A 17,749-nucleotide genomic window follows, 5' to 3' on the forward strand; every position below is an offset into this window, starting at 1 on the left:
TTGTTTCTTTTAGACAAAAGAGTATTTAATAGGCATGTTTAAAATATTTAATGTTTATTTTTGTTAAAGCCGCCGACGTCACCACTGGTCCGCGCTGGGATTGGCCCCAGCTGCCCGGAATTCCCTTCACGTCATCGAAGGGCCGCGTTGTGATTGGTCCCAGCGCCCGTGAAATATTGCAGTGTCATCAACCCGCTGCGCTGCCATTGGTCCAGGTCTAAGGGCCTCCCCCGCGTCCACCGCAGGGACGGAGGAAACGACTATCGCATTCATCGCACCCCCCCCGGTCTCGACCGGAGCGAGAGGATCTGCAACGGAGGCCGGGGGAGTACTGAAAAGAAGGAGCCTGTCCCCAGTGAGCCGCCCAGACTGCCACGTGCCCGCCTTTCAGGTAACAGGCTCCGATTCCTTTGTGGGAGCCCTCGTCTGCCGCCATGCGTGTTGTGTGCACTGCGGGCGGACTAAGTTGAGCGCTGGGTGTTGGGTGTGAGCGGGCAGAGATAGACCGGCATTGCAGACTGTGGGGGCTCAGGTGAAGTTGGAATCTCCCCCGTGAAATCACGCAGCACCTCATACTCGCTGCGATAGGGGAACACAGAGACAGCCTCATGCTTTGGAGTTAAGGCCCCTCCCCTTTGTTTTGGGATGTGTTCTTTTTACAAAGACAAGTGAATTATAAGTGATAGAGATCCTACCAGATAACGTTTTTGTCTCGCTACAAGAGAACCCTTTTTCTGATCATCTACCACAGAAGTGCTTATGTATGTTGGCATTGCCCTATTGATTTTTGATCTTGCCTAAACTAGATAAAGATATATATTTTTACATAAATACCTGTCTGGTGTCCATTTGTGGTGTCTCTCTTTCTCTATTGTGGAGCCTTTATGTGGTTTGATCTCGTGTATGTCTCTCCCTGTAACATAGTCTCTCACTGTGCCTTGTGTCTCTTTTGCTTCTCTCTTCCTCAGAATCTCTCTGTGGTTTGGACCCTTTGTATGTTTCTTGACGTCTTGGAATGTCCATGGTTTAGACCGCTTCTGTCCTTTAACTGCTCTTTGCTCTCCGTCACACCTATCCGTTGCTATCCTGAGAAGTGTTTTCTGACAAACACCTGATTCCTCAACAAATAATAACCTTTCCTCCAGAATTTCAGATTGTCCTTTCGAATGTGTGCTTTTGTTTTCTTCTGCCTCGACATGGATAGATCCTGCCTGTCAGTGTGCATGCTCCTGCTGTGACACCACTGTTCCACTCAGATACTACTGTTATGAGTCCATACTTTGCAGCGTCATCCCAGGTTTTAATCCAAGTCTTACTCCCTCCACAAAGCTCTCTAGTCTGCATTTTTCTCCTGGTGTGCCCACTGCCATTGTCTTACTCCTTCCATGAAGCTCTCTAGTCTGCTTCTTACTCCTGTTCCCTGCTTGTCATCCCGGTTTTTCTCTGCCTCTGTTCCCCGGTTTTTCTGTGCCTCTGTTCCCTGCTTGTCATTCCGGTTTTTCTGAGCCTCTGTGTGCATGGCTCTGTCTGTGTGTGTGCGTGGCTCTGTCTGTGTGTGTGCGTGGCTCTGTCTGTGTGTGTGCGTGGCTCTGTCTGTGTGTGTGCGTGGCTCTGCCTGTGTGTGTGTGTGGCTCTGTCTGTATGTGTGCATGGCTCTCTGTGTGTGTATGTGTGCGTGGCTCTCTGTGTGTGTGTGTGTGCCTGGCTCTCTGTGTCTATGTGTGTGCATGGCTCTGTCTGTGTGTGTGTGTGGCTCTGTCTGTGTGTGTGCGTGGCTCTGTCTGTGTGTGTGCGTGGCTCTCTTTGTGTGTGTGTGCGTGGCTCTGTCTGTGTGTGTGTGTGGCTCTGTGTGTGTGTGTGTGCGCGGCTCTGTCTGTGTGTGTGTGCGCGGCTCTGTCTGTGTGTGTGTGTGTGTGAATCTGTGTTCGCGAATACTCTCTACTACTCTCTAATGCTCACCTATTGCCATTGTAAATGACAAAACCATTTATTTATGTTTATAAAAAAAAGAAAAAAAATGTCATGAGTAATGCCAATAGCTCTACCTTTAATAATGCCGAGACAATTGCATTGTAAATGCTCTTTTCCTCTTGTCCTCACAACGCCGCTGGTTCCTTCATACATGAAGGGCTCCTAACGAGCCGCAAATCGCCACCCACAAATCCACACCTGCCCTTCCAGACAAACAATGTGGCCATAGTGCGGCACAGAGGTCCGGCGGCACCTAAAAGTAGCGCCCCCGGGAGGTGCCAGGCAATCGGCTAAAAACAGACAACAAGATATGGCGCTGCGCTAACCTAGCCCTGACCACGGCCCCCCCACCGGCCTCTGTCTCTATTTATTCCCTGCTCATGCTTCCCACTACCGCTGTGAAACCTCTTCACTGACCCGCTTTAATTAGATCACCTCCGCATTTACCCCCACCGCCACATCGCGCTGTCTCCCCTCTCACCATCAGCAAGCGGCATCCAGCCCTATTCCTCTGAGTTTAAAAAAAAGTATGTTATTACTGTATATAATTGTGCTTTAAGTACTTGCTAAACCCACAAACTGACATTACATACTAACCTCGTACTGCCCGGTCCTCTCCTATCTGTGAGATCCCCTCACCCTGGCACCCAATGCAATTCGCTTCAAGCTGTGTCCTATTGGGCACCCAAGACGAGAGAAGAAAGAGGGCTTCTCCCTCGTGGCCAGGGGTTTTATCGCTTTCCCCAAAGGGGCCGCCTGCTCACCTCAGAGACGCCACCTAAATGCCTGCTCTGCATATCGCGTTTCCAGGAAACACCTCCCATCCTTCTCCCCTTACACTGGGCACGCTTCCGTCTCACGCCCAAAATGCCACTAAAGGCACCCCGCCCCTAGGTGTGTGGGGGGCCTCCGATTTTTGAGGTCATAATGGTAAATATTCATTGCGCTCCTTAGCCAATTTCCTGTTGCAAGCCATAAAATCAAGAATTACTGGAGGGTCTGATTAGTGGTTGCCAGGAATCCCGGCTTGCCACTTGTGACCATGGCAGTCCCTTTGCCGCCTCTGGTTTCAGAGATGGCAAGATCACAGTGCCAGGAACACTGTGGTGGCTCGTCCTTATGAAAATTGGAGCTCTACATTCCTTGTTTTCTGCCAATTTCCAATTGCATTAATAGTGAATAATAGATTAATATTCACTATTAGTATATTATTAAATGGAGCACCATTAACAGATGCTCCCTCCTTTTAAATATCTGTTGTGAACGTGCTTGCTGTTCAGATGGTGTTTCTGTGAGAGAGGGTGTGTGTACGTCTAAGTATATATGTCTATTTGCTTGTGTGTTTTATAAATTTAAATCAAATAGTGGTTCCATCGGAAATACTTGCAGTGTATAGCCAACTGGAAGGGAGAAAGTACGAAACTAATCCGCCCATGAGAGTATTACTCTTAACAGAAAATAATTTTGTCACACACAAATACAACCAACTTATATTTTCTTTTGAAGTAGATATCTTGTTTCACTTTAGTTAGATTCCCTACGCAAGCAATGTAACATTATGGGGTGCTTCAAGCACATTCAAATGTTCTCCTGCTAACCCTGAGTGTGTGTGCATAAATACATACGTACATCTGTTTTGACTGGGTACTTTATAAAGCCCTTTGGTTGGCAGCCAACTTAACCAGATGGTATAGACAAATATGCACCAATGTTTCGACCCTGGTCTTGAGTGTGATAATTGATCTGTGGTTCAGTGTAGTACAGAGATACTACACAACCAGTACTAGTATCTGTGAATCAGCATAGTCAAACAAGAGGACTTCCTCCATCATGAGTTCACTACAATGGTCTTACAATACTTATTTATTTATTTTGAAGGTTTTATATAGCGCTAGCTCCACCCGAGGGTATCAGAGCGCTTTACATCAGCAATGAAAGTGCATAATAAAAACAATCATGGCAGTTGAACCAAAACGGGTTATACAGGTGCTCAAACCAATAAAAAATACAGGGGGTAATTTATGGAACATAGTGATTAGAGGTACATATAGACGGTGATAGAGAAAGAGAAGAAAGTTCCCGGAACCAGGATGATTACTGAAAATAGTATATTTAACAGAATGTCAAGGAGGGTTCAAAGGACAAAGTAGGTATTGCGGGGCGAAGAGAGGGGGAGGGGAGAGAGTGATGTGGCAAGAGAAAAAGAAGGGGGTGAATTTGGGAAGGGGGAGAATTCTAAGTAGGAAGAGGGAGAGGTAGTCATAAAGGAGATCCGGGATTTAATTTCCCCAAAATTTAGTGAGCAAATGACTTTTAAGGTCTTTTTTGAATCTAGAGTAGGAGGGGTTGCAACGAAGGTCTTTGGGTAGGGCATTCCAAATGGTTGGGGCCTTACCAGAGAAAGAGCGGGATTTCGAAGCAGCTTTTTTGAGTAGGTGGGGTATGAGAAGAAGAGTGTTGGTGCTTCTCAGTGTTCGGACACAGCCAGCTTTTTTAAGTTTAGTTGAGAGGTAGGATGGGGTCTTCTGGTAAAGGGCTTTGTGAGTAATACAGGCAATTTTATGGGAGGATCTGCCTTCAATAGGGAGCCACTTGAGGGACTTGAGGGCAGGGGAGATGTGGTCGAAGCGTCGACAGTTTGTTGTTAGCCTGGCGGCGAGGTGAGAACAGATTTGATGGGGGCTAGGTAGATTTTGGGGGTGCCAGAGAGAAGGGCATTACCATAGTCAATTTTGGATAGAACAAGAGACTGGATAGTTAATTTAAGGTCTTCAGCTGGGATAAAAAGTTTGACTTTTTTGAGAAGTTGGAGAGTGAAAAGTGCACTTTTTGCTGAGTTCTTGACATGGGAATTTAGTGTGAGTGTATTGTTGATGGTGCTGCCGAGTGATTTAACCAAATCGGCAAGGGAGAGAGAGCAGTTTAGCGCATTAAGGTTGGTGATCCACGATTGGATGGGGAGAGGGTTGTTTTTGGGAGAGAAGAGGATGATCTCAGTTTTGTTCGGGTTGAGTTTCAGATGATTGTTGTGGAACCAGGTTTGGATCTTTGTTAAGGCTGTGTTAAGGTGCAGGATATCAACATGGGATTTTATTTTGTAGTACAATTGGGTATCATCAGCATATAGGTGGTAGTTGGTTTTTTCTTGTTTGAGTATCCGGGTAGGGGGTTCCATAAAGAGGTTAAAGAGAGCGGGAGAGAGGATGGATCCTTGAGGGACTCCAAGGGAGACAGGGGTTGGGTTAGAGAGGCAGTATTGTATTTTAATTTGCTGGGTTCTATGTTGAAAGTAGGAGGTGAACCAATTAAGGACAGTGCCACTGAGGCCGAAGTGACTTTTTAAACTGTATCAAATGCTGCGGAAAGGTCGAGAAGGATGAGAAGGTAGGTCTCGCCCTTGTCCAGGGCTAGGTGAATATCATCGACTATATTGAGAAGCGCGGTTTCCGTGCTGCATCCTTTGCGGAAGCCAGATTGAAGGGGGTCAAGCAGGTTGAACGTGTCAATGTGTTTGTCCTGTTGGAGGAGGGCGCATTTTTCCAGGGCTTTGGAGAGGAGGGGGAGGTTGGAGATAGGACGGAGATTATTAGGGTCGTTGGGGTCAACTTTGGGATTTTTGGGGATGGGGTTGATTTGCCAAAGTTGAAGGGAGATGGGCACACTCCCTGTTGAGAGGGAGATGTTGATGATGTTGGTCCAGTAGGGTACGATGACATGTTTGAGATCTTGGATGAGTGCGGAAGGGAGTGGGTCTTTGATGTGGGAGGAAGGTTTGATTTTGGCTAAAATGTTGAAGACCTCCTGTTCAGATACAGGGTGGAAATTAAGCTTTGAGTCGTTATTTTTAAGCGGAAGGGAAATGGGTTCCAGTGGGGTAAGAGTAGGGTGGGGGTGAGAGGGTGTTGGGGAAGTGTTCAAGGGGAGAGGGGGAAGAGGTGTGGTAATCAGGGGTGGTTGAGGGGTGAGCAAAGGTAGAGTATCGAGGAAAGCGCAGTCTATTTTTGTGATTTTTTCACAGCAAAAGTTGGCAATTTCTTTGCATTTGTTAGTGGAGGCCACCGGGTTAAGGGGTGCAGTGTTGGTTTGGTTTCTAATAATGTTGAACAGTTCTCTTGGTCTATTTTTGGCACGAGAGAGTTGAAGACGAAAGAATGATGCTTTCTCTGAAAAGATGTGTTTTTTGTAAGAGGATCTCGCAGTTCTAAGGAGGGCAAGATGGGATGGGGAGGGGTGTTGTCTCCATGTTCTTTCCGCCTGTCTCAGTGAGCGTCTTTCTTTATTAAGGTCTAGGGTGAACCATGATTTAGAGGGGGGCATTTTTTAATGTCTTAGTTTTCAGAAGGGCAAGTTGGTCTAACACCTCTGTTACAGTTTTGTTGAAATGCTCCGTGAGATCATTAGCATTTGAAGAGGGGGGGAGAGACTAAGTTGGGATTGGAGTTTATGTTCAAGTGCACCAGGAGGGATTTGTTTAAAATTTCAAATAACAATTGTAGCTTTATTTATTTTTATGGGGGCAGGGGGCGCTGCGGGGGATATTGTGAACAAAATGAGATGGTGGTCAGACCAGTCAATGGGGATGATGTTGGATAGGGATGTAAGATCTGGGTTGGAAATAATTGCGTCTAGGATAGCTCCTTTGACGTGGGTAGGGGAGAGGCAAAGTTGCTTGAGGTCGGTAATCTCAAGGAGATTATTGATGAGGTTGATTGTCGGGTCAATAGGTTCGTTCCAGTGGAGGTTGAGATCTCTAAGGAAAAGGTTTTTGGAGCTGGAGAGTAAAGATTTAGTTAGGAGGTCAGAGAATTCTTCTGCAAAGGGAAGGGGTTCCCCAGGGGGATGATAGATGTTATGCATTCGCATTGGGGGGAGCATTTCATTTTGAGTTGGACACACAAGTATTCAAACGTTGAGTAGTCAGTGTTATTAATAAGGGAGAGTTGAAGTTCTTCTTTAAAGATGATTGCTAGCCCACCCCCTATTTTTTCAGGTCTATCTCTCCTGAGGATAGAGTAGCCAGGTGGGGTCAGAAGGTCAATGATGGGTGTTGAATGGTATTTGAGCCAGGTTTCAGTGAGGAAGGCGATATCTGTATCTTCATTAAGAATAGTTTCAGAGATTTCTGTCACATGTCGGACAGCTGAATGGCAGTTTACGAGCATGCAGTCTGGGATTCTGCTGGTCCCCAGAATAACAGGGATTTTGGAGTGAGAGGCGGGAGATTCTTTAAGTGGGGGTTGTTAAGGTAGGAGAGGCAGAGAGGTCAGGGGCGGAGTAGGTGTTAGAGGTTCAAAGGGGTCTGTGAGAGTGGGAGAGGAGTGGCGTTGTGAACCCATGTTTGGGCTCTAAGTGTTTTCGGGAGTTATCATAAAGGGGGGGCGGGGAAGGAGGTGCGGGCAATGGGTTTGTAGGATTGGAATTGGTTGAAATCTTTTCGGATTAGGGTGCGTTCGGTAGCTAGGGTAACGAAATTTTCGTCCAAGTTACGAAGTGTCTGGCTGAGGTTAAGGAGGAGGGAGGTGGTGGTAGTTGGAGTGGAGGGGGTGTTAGTGGTAGAGTGACTAGAGAGATGAGGTTGGCATCTAGGTTTGAGCGGTTCATCCGGGGGGAGTGGTGTGGGTAGGTCTGTGTTTAAATAAGGAGTGTGGGAGGCCAGGGGAGGGAAGGGTAGTACGGCCTGGTGTTGGAGGGGAGGGATGGGAATGACATGCAATGGCTTGGAGGGAGGTGGTGGGGAAGGGGGAGGCGAGGGGAGCATGTGAGGTGTGAAAGGGGAAGTAGTATAGGCGTAGTGGGTGGGTGAGAAGTAAGAGGAAGGCGGGGTCAGGACCTGGGGGAAACGGTCATAAGGGGATGGTTTAAAAGGTGAGGGGGGTGTTAGGGAGGTGATAGGGTGTTGTAAGTGGATGGTATTTTGGGGATATGGGAATTTGAAGGAGTGGGTTAGCAGAGAAGGGGGGGATATTTCCAGAGAAGTGCTGCAGAGGGGGGATTGTCATTACAGGGGGGAGTGTTGTGGGGGTGTGGTGTTAGTCTCTGGGGGGTGGAGGAGAGTTGTGAGTTGGCGTGAAAGGAAGCTAGAGTGGGTTGAGGGGACAGGATTGTGGCAGGGGAGGGTTCGGGTGAGGGTGACATAGAGATGCTATTTGTGGGGGAAGGGGCCAGGGCATGTACGTGGGGTTTTTAGTCGTTATGGGACGTTTTAGAAGGGGGGGAGGGGTACTGGGGAGGTGGTCCGGTGTTGGAGGAGGACGGTCGTATGGGAGTATGGTGAATGGTCTTAGAGGTGTTTAGTGGGGATGATGTCAGAGTGGAGGGTGGGCAAGGAGTTAATGGGAAGGGTGAGTCAAAGAGGGAAGTAGTGTCAAGGTGGTGAGTGATTCTCTGGGAGGTGGAGGGGATTTGGGCGTGGATGGGGCTGGAAGATGGACTCGGTGGAGAGGATAGTATTAAGGTAGCGGAGGGTTCAGGTGAGGTGACTTAAAGAGATACACATTTTCTCAATAACATTTTCATATCTATGACTACCACTGATGGGCCTTACCAATGTTATATGTTACAGAGGTTAGTATACTGTAAGATTCATTTAAGGGTTAAGAAATGTTGATCTTTAGAAGTCTGAGGAATCTATTTGAAATGCTGTACACGCAAGGCAAGACTGAGGACCTTTCCAAAGTAGGACCACTGACTGTTGGGTATCAAACTCCTTAACTCTTTGGCTTTACCCGAGTAAATGTCAACATACGTCGTACATAATACTAATGTCTTGTTCAAAATTAGCAAAGGATGCAATTGATAAAATACCACTGAACGGCTTGGAGATGTGGATGTCAGCTCTGTTAGTCATTCACACGCCTTCACTTTTTGATGCATGAATCAACCTAAGGGTTTCAGAAAAGCGTCTAACCCTGGAAAGAAATGGGATTTTCTTTCTTTGACACTGCTGTCAATCATCAGGACATGTTTTGCAACCAGTTCTTCATGCTGTTTGGCAAGTTTTCATGTGAATATTTTAGCACATTCCTGTTTCAGGTAATGGCTGACCTCAATATAACTCAGTTGTGTGCAACTGCTTCCATTGCCCTTTAATGTTCAATCTGATTGGAAGTTAGAGCTGGAGTGACCAGCAGTTGCCCACTATAGCCTCTGCATTTTCAACATTTTCTGTGCATCCGCATTAGTGACATTTTCATACGACAAATGACAATAATTTACATTACACTTCTCCTGAGATTCTGTTAAGGTTTCAGCCCTCCTGGACTAACATTGGATGGCCTGACGAGAGAGAGAGAGAGAGATAGAGAAATACAAGGATTCACAATGCATTTGAAGGAGAGAAACGAAAACAAGACTGCAGATAGATTGCTGATGAGATCCGACCTCGAGGTCTGTGTTCACCGCTGCAGGATTCATTTCCAAAAGAGAGGTATGTATGTATGTAGGCATACTTATATAGCGCATCTGTCACCCAAAGGGCATCCTGGGTATAAACCCTTGACAGAATTCTAGGCAGCGGAGGTTCACTCGAGGGTTGGGTAACACATTGGATTGCTAAATAGAAGTTAATGGCAGTAGTAGAGAAAATGGGGAAACTTTGTAGATGAAACTGGCTCTCCAGTGGGGGAAGTAAGCAAGGAAATTGACTTCATAGCTCCTTCACCTTTATTCACGGTAATTTTTAATATATTGTTCTCTGCACTAAAAAACAAATACTTCTGCTTAAAAATAGTGATAGTTTTTACTGAAGAGAGTTTCGTTGTGAGATCACAAGGGTCTTTTTTCTACACACTTTATTGTCTAGATCTCAAGTGCAGGATAGATTCCAGTGTGTGTTGGTCGTATGTCATATAAAACAAGCACAAAAATATGTGCTACCAAAAAATCACAGGCTAAATGTCTACTACTAAAATATTGTGAGGGGAAGTATAAATGCGTGAGCACAGATATACTATATTCCACATTTACGTAGCTTAAAAATCTAAAATGTTCAAGGTACATATATTTGGATTTAAGTATTGTAAATCTATACTTACCGATATATACTTACCCTCATGATTTTTGGGTATCAATATTCTGGCTACATTGTTTTGGTAGCAATATATTTCATACTCGATTTTGAAAACTTTAATCAGTGTGTTTAAAACAACCATAAAAGTATACATAGATAAAAGCTAGATGCATTACACATAGGTAGCATAAAAGTTATAAAAGATAGTACAAAGTAATACTCAATATTCAACAAGGAAACAAAGTCGGTCATGTCTTAAAACACTTAGAAATGTTAATTAAAAAGGGGTACAATCTCCATTTAAAAACTTGGGTCATTCGTCCCTCTAATGAAACAGCTTTCCTTTTACGTATGTTAATTGCATTATTAATAAAAAGATATGTAATACTCTATATTAGAGGTCTCTAACCTACTCACTACCAAGAGCTACTTATTTTAATGAATATCATTCCGAGCTACTAACATTGTTAGTGTTGTATACATGAGACAAGATTACATTAGGTCCACCCAATGCATCACCAGCGGTGATCACTTCAGTGCAGTAATGTAAACAAGGCTTAGTCCAGGATTTGTCTGTAAACCACTCAGCATTACATGCAAAGGTGTGCACTTCATATTTGAAGGTGAGAAGTGTGCTGTGCCTCTATGGTGACTGCAGTGCCAGCAGTGCCACAAAAGTGCAACAAATGTGAGAGTTGAGACACATTTTGAACTGCATGCATTTAGCAGAAGAATTGTATTAAGCATTAACCATGTCCATGTTGTTTGAATTTTGACAAAATAGGGCTATATATTCATATTCCTTTCTCTTCCCGGCAATCTTCTCTCTTTTCTTTTTGTGACCTCTGTTTCTAGGTCAGGCAATTCTAGCGACGCGACATTCCGTCGGAAGCAACCATCGTACTTAAAAAATTGTTAACATAACATTTTGCTTCCAGTTACTAGCACCAGGATCCGTGAGTGGCTGTTTTCCCCTTATTTACACTCTAACAGAGTTAGCAAAATAAGAAGGGGAATGAACACCAAAGGCTATCGCTCCTGAAGAATTCCTTTGACCTGCAAGTGATGTCAACCGCAAAATTTCTTCTTGCATATCGGTGAACTTGGAATCCTTTCAAGCCACAGCAGACATTCTCTGCTGGAGGAATGTATTAGTTTTCATGTACCAGAGACTGCATAAAATATGTTCTGCTGCTGAAGTTAGTAGTCCAAAACTGACATTGTCCCACACAGTTGGTTAAATTCCACCCTTTGTCCCCAGTACTACCAGTTTCCTGGAAATTGTTCACTGTCAAGTACCTCTCTCTGATTACAGATATTTGTTTTTTTTAGGAGGAATCTTGTTTTTCGCCTGCAGACACGTTTCCACCAACGGGAAAGCCTAATTTCAATAATAGTCACCGGCCTCACTACCTGAGTTAACAAAGACTGATCAGTTAAAAGCTTGGACCAGGTCTTTCCCGAGGAAGAATCCTCATGGAAGTTGTAGGCAACTGCACGTGTACTTTTTTCTCCACAGGATAAAGAGAATCTCGTTCCTTTTGTGCTTCTCTTCTTCAGGTTTTGAATTCTGTAAAAACGGGCTGTACAGATTTTCTACCAGGAAAATGCTTGCATTATATTTTGGTTGGACCATTTTACCCTATCTTGAACTGGCTCTCATACTTGCCATACTGCACTGAAATCTATTTTGATTTACTTAAAGTTAGGCATTGAGAACTTCAGGGAGAATAAAGGTAGCAGAGGGCATCTTTCCTGGGAAAGAGCTATTGCAAAGCCTGGACTCGCTCCTCAGTGTTACTCTAGAATTCAGGCAAACCCTTCAAGAGAATATACACAATTCTATCTCCTTTGTGAGTCTACAAGCAGAACTGCCTCTCCAAAAAGAAACTAGTGAAGGGAAATTAATCATCTCTTTTCAGAGTCATGGTAATCCCTCACATTTCAAATCTCACAAACTGTCCCTTGTGCTAGAAAACACTTGAAATCTAGTAACCATAGTAGCATTTTTTTACAATATGGCAAGTTAATTTATTCCCATGTGTGGAGATGTAACTACCTCAGTAATTAATCTTTATCTGAGGAAATCATGCACCTCAAGCTTCTCTGTGTCAAGGGTTGCGACAGTAAAGTTTCAGTAACATCTACCTGTGCACAGTAAAAGTTATCTTCATTGCAATTTAAACTTTCCTACAAGTAATAGACCTGTTGAATTTGTACGGTGTGCTGTGGGACACTTTAAGTAACAGAAACATATTTCTGGAAAGTGGATAATAAAACAACATTTCACAATCCCATATCTAATTTAGCAGGACAGGTCAGTCTGTGCTTACATGGTTACAACATGTTAGTTATTTATATTTTATACCTCTCAGTATCAGTTTACTGTCCTGACATCATGTGTGGTCAGTCCTATCATGGAATGATATTCATGATGAGTGAAGTGATGGTATGAAATGTCTAATTTTTATATCTAACTTTGATGTACTTTGAATGGTGCTCACCAAGTACTTTTTATGAACAATTGCAAAGATTTTTATTAATTAAGCAATAAAGAATTTACTTACTTACTTACTTACTATGATGAGCGAAGAGAAGTCCCATTCATATAGCGGATAAGCAAAATCACATGTACCTGACAAACATAAAACCTGGAATCACATAAGCACAGCCCACACCCTGGGCTCCACCTTCTTCCCCTTACACTGTGTGACCTTGTGGACCTTAACTGAAAAGCAGACAGAACTTGTATTTAACTGTTTAGTGCCTTGCTACAGGGAACTAGATGGTCTGACTCCACACACGCTCTGTAGAGTGGCATTATGGAAGGAGCTCAAAACTCTGAAAATGCATTGGGGTGGAGGTTTGCACCACTGGGCAATTAAGTAAACATTAGTAAAGAGAGAGGGGCAGGCCAAGATATTTTCCAAGATAGAGCTGGTAAAGGCTGTTCCTGCAGGTGGACCTGGACCTTGATCTCGCCTTCATGTCAGCCATCTCGATGAATGTATCCTCTTCATCCATTCACCCAGACATGTTATGTGCTGCCTGTTCTGGAGAATCCTAAAGTCAGGCCAGTTAAGAACAAAAGATCACTACCCTTCGACAGCATTATAACTCTCCACTCATCTCAAACTGTCCTCAAGCATTGCACATCTCCCCATCACACTAGGTACATATTCCACATTTATTTATTTATTTAATTTATTTATTTTATAAACTTCTAGAGCGCGAACAAATACCACGAATGGTGTCTCGGCGCTGGGCAGACAGAGAGGCACTTCCTGTGCATTATTGAGTGAATAACCAGGTCTTCACTTGCTTTCTGAAAAGCAGCAGTGAAGAGCTGTTTTTTATATGATGGGGTAAGGAGTTCCAGAGCTTCGAGGCAGCCACCAAGAAGCGTCTGTCTCCCCAAGTGACTGTTCTCACTCGTTGAATGCATAGGGATGCGGATGAGGCAGATCTTAACGCTCTCTTGGGAACATACAGCTGCAGTGATTCCCTAAAAAAGTCGGGTCCTTGGCTATTCAGTGCCTTGTATGTAATACACAAAGCCTTGAATTTTGTTCTTTTTTTTACTGGGAGCCAGTGCAGTTGGTAAACGACGGATGAGATAGGCGCGAACTTGGGAGTTTTGGTCAAAATTCGTGCAGCGGCGTTCTGCACCATTTGTAACTTTTTGAAGACCTGCTCCTGAGCATTCAGCAGAAGCCCATTACAGTAGTCCACCTTGGATAACACCAAGGAGGACATCAGGGTTTTCCCTGCAGACAGGGGAAGGTAAGGTAGTAGCTTTTTCACTTTCCGTAGCGTAAAAAAGGAAGAGGAGACTACTGCATTGGCATGATTGGTGAAACTTAGTTTGTTGTCAAACAACACTCCTAGGTTTCTGACCTTTGAGACTGGGGTGGGTGGATTGCCCATTTACGGTGGCCACCAGATCGGAGACCAAGATGGTTTTAGGTCTCCAAACCCCATTACCTCGGTCTTATCTGTGTTTAGTTTTAAACAATTACTGTCCATCCATTGACTGATGGCTCTCATGCCCGTCTGAAAGGCCCATATGCTGCTGAACATTTCCAAACGTTCCTCTGCAAGGCCTGCCCTCACTACCCTGCATTGGCTCCCCGTCCAGGAAAAAATTAAATTTAAGGCCCTTTGAATCACCCATAAGTCATTGTAAGGAAAGGGCCAGCCTTTGATTCGTCCCTGGAGTCAACCTTATGTACCTAACAGAGCCCTCAGGTCTGGGAATAAAGGTTTAATTTGTATTCCTAAGATTAAACGGGTACGTAGTAGAGGCCCACTATTCACATACAATGCATCTAGACTCTGGAACAGTATACCCCTCCACATACGCTCCGAACCTGACTACCTCAAGTTCAGAAAATTGCTGAAAACCTTTCTTTTTCATTAACTTCCTCTTAGCTTGCTTGGCGTCTTAGCGCTGGGATGCCCCTGGGTAACCACGCGCTGTACAAATCTTCCTTCCTTCCTTCCTTCCTTCCTTCCTTCCTTCCTTCCTTCCTTCCTTCCTTCCTTCCTTCCTTCCTTCCTTCCTTCCTTCCTTCCTTCCTTCCTTCCTTCCTTCCTTCCTTCCTTCCTTCCTTCCTTCCTCCCTCCCTCCCCTGGCCCAGAGGACACAGGGAGCCCTGTAGGGCCCACTTAATTTCCTCAACGACACAGTTTTCATGGCGGGCTCACCACCATGAAAACTATGCCGGTGAGGAAACTCATAATATGCTTGGCAGTGAAACGTCGACTTTCTGTACTTTCACCTACTCAGGAACAAAAGATTATTCTTTATATGGGTTTTATTTATATGTGTTTTATTATATGGGTTAGGTCTACAACTACTGTTCATGTGGCTTAATAATATGCCTCTGTGATGTCAACCATTTATTTTGTGACCACACTGAACCTTTGAAACTGTCCACTCACCTCTAATCCTCACAAAACCACGTACCTACCCCACTTCTTCCCTTTTTCTCCGGGCACATTGTATATATTCAATGAAGTGCTTTTGCATATATGTGCTTTGGTGAGGATGTGAATAAATAACATCTCTCACTCACTAAATGTGTAATTACTTTCGTCTGGAATATTTTTAACAAATTGTTTGCGTTTTCTGTAATGTACTTACTGGGACCACTTTCCCTGTCACATTGAATACCAAGGCCCCAGTACTTTTGGGTCTATCCCTCTATGTAATGACAGCAGCACTGCCAGCATATTGCTGGGCCAGACCACCACACCACACAGATTCCATGCGGTTGCGGTGGACCTGGAGGCGGTGGGGGCGCCATACTTGTAATGCGGCGGTCGGACCCCATGTGCGGCGGTTCCCCGCCAAACTCATAATCAGGCCTCAAGTTCTTGTGTGCCAACACGATAAGACAGTATTTAGGGGACAGATGGAAAAAGGCCTTTTGCATTCCTTAATGGGCCTAATTGAAATTTAGGCCCTTTAAAAAATGCAACCCAGCCTTTTCCAAGGTCCAAAGACCTTTAAGGAATTGCAAAATGCGATTTGTACGCAGTTGACATCACATTTTCCGATTCCCTAACTAGGAAATCGCAACTAGGGATTTCCTATTTGCGATTTCTTAGCACATGTACAAAGCAATTCCTAAATGCAAAATGAACATTTAGGAAATGCAATTACCATTGAGTCAAAGTCGATGGTAACCATGTGATATACAAAAAAAAAGAAAGATATTTTTTAAAACTGCAATAGAGCACACACATTCCCCTAGGTCATATGTGTGCTCTAAATGTGCACCACTATTTTTAGGGTGCATTACAGGTGGGCTTACGGCCATAGGCATCCTTGGTTTAGCATTTCCAAAATAGCTATTTAGGAAATGCCAAACCGGAGCATTGATATGAATGGCATGGGATTTCCTAATTGTGATCTCCTAATAGCAATTCCTACTCTGTAGAAATTGCTAATAGGAATCTGTAATTTCAAACATATCATTTTGCCTTTCCTATATAGCGATTCCTATGGAGTCGCTATTTAAGAATTGCAAAATTTAATTTTCGTCCCTTGATACATTTATTGTTGATAAATTGAAAAATACTAACATTAGTTACATTGACAGCATTCTGGCAACTAAACATTTTAGAAATAAACAAATAATACAGACATTATGGACATATGAAATATGACACGATAAAGTGTAAAATCCATAGGTGAAAAGATACCACTTTTCTACTGCTCATAAGCCACCAGCTGAGAGAAGAAGGTTGGTCAAGTTGTTTGAAGGACCATCCGTGCAGTGGGGTGAGCCTGGGGCAGCATAAATGGGGCTGCAAGGACATCACAAAACATCCTGTGCCTTCAGATGTGCCCCACCCCAGTAGACCCTGGGTGTGCACATGTGGCGCACCCAGGATCTACTTGTGTGAATACACACTGCACTGGAGCGCCTGGCTATGTCACTTCATATGATCATTTGTGCTGCATTGCCCAGTTTGGTCTATCATATAGCTGTAAAACACTTTGGAGGACCCTTTCCCCAGACACTTCTAATTTCTCTTGGCATCCTCCTTGAGGTGAAATATTTCCTACAATAAGTATTTAAATGTGGTTGCTATTTAATTTGTGTATGTTTGTATATATTATAGTGAAACTGCAAGTGTACCCCCACGGGATGCTGTGCTCTTGGTACAATATAGAATCTTCAGACCCCACAGCCTTCTTTTGTCGGCCTTTCGAAGTCTGCTTCAAAAGAGATGTTGTTAAATTTGAGGTGGATATAGTAAGATGCATTAGAGTTTGGCATACAAGTTAACTGTCAGTGCATAGCCAGATTTATAGCCGTTAAATAAAGACTTAAATGAAACAAAAGGAAAATAACAAAGAAAAGTTGACATCTCTCTAGCTTCGTCTGCTGAAGAAATATTTAAGAAAAACGATTTTGAGGATAGGGCCCTGCACTTCAGTTCTGATATTCTATGGTGAGCCAATGTTGCCGATTAGAATTCAGCTCTACGGATAGCTTTGGTGCTGAAAGTTTATGGTGCAGAAGTATTTACATTATGACTCTTTGATGGTGGTTGAACTACAGCAGCTCATTGTCACATGGAAGCAGATTATCACAGCAAAGCCAAGGTTTGCTTATTATTATCCACTGGGCCTTCAGGATTCTTTTCATTTGTATTTTGTAAAATGATCTACAGTCCCAGGCATGATGTTAACTCAGGTCAAAGAATCAAAAAGAATGCCTCCCTGGGTTATTAGGGTCACATTGCACATGGTGTCATGATTCACTGCTGGCTCACATGGATGATGTAGTCCCATCTCTCAGTCACTATTGAAAATTTCCAACACTGATGGGTTACTGGGGTAGGGTTAGGGTCAGTCAGGACTGCTTATTGCAGTGAGGAAATATAAATTTTATGGTCAAGTTGTGTTCCCTAGCGTGTACCCCACCGTCTCCATGTACCAGCTTAAAGTGCATGTAACTTCCCTCCTGTGCCAGCTATGAAGACGCAAATACATTTGCGTCCACCGTTAACATGTCCTCTTTCAGACCTACCCTGAATGGGTTGAATGCTCCGTTCCTAAGTATGCTATGCCAACGTCTTTTTGTGGTGTACTTTACACGTTTTTCAGCTCTGGCAAAGTAGGCCCTGAATTCTGCCATCGAGCCTTTTCCTGCTGTCCGACTCCGAAAGCCTCAGCCCAGGCTGTCTCTGTACCCGTGACCTCTGCCTTACTCCCTGTGCGGCTCATGGCGCTTAGCTCAGCCTGCTGCCTGC

This window comes from Lissotriton vulgaris, chromosome 2_1, assembly GCF_964263255.1.
Source record: "Lissotriton vulgaris chromosome 2_1, aLisVul1.2, whole genome shotgun sequence".
Taxonomy (NCBI): domain Eukaryota; kingdom Metazoa; phylum Chordata; class Amphibia; order Caudata; family Salamandridae; genus Lissotriton; species Lissotriton vulgaris.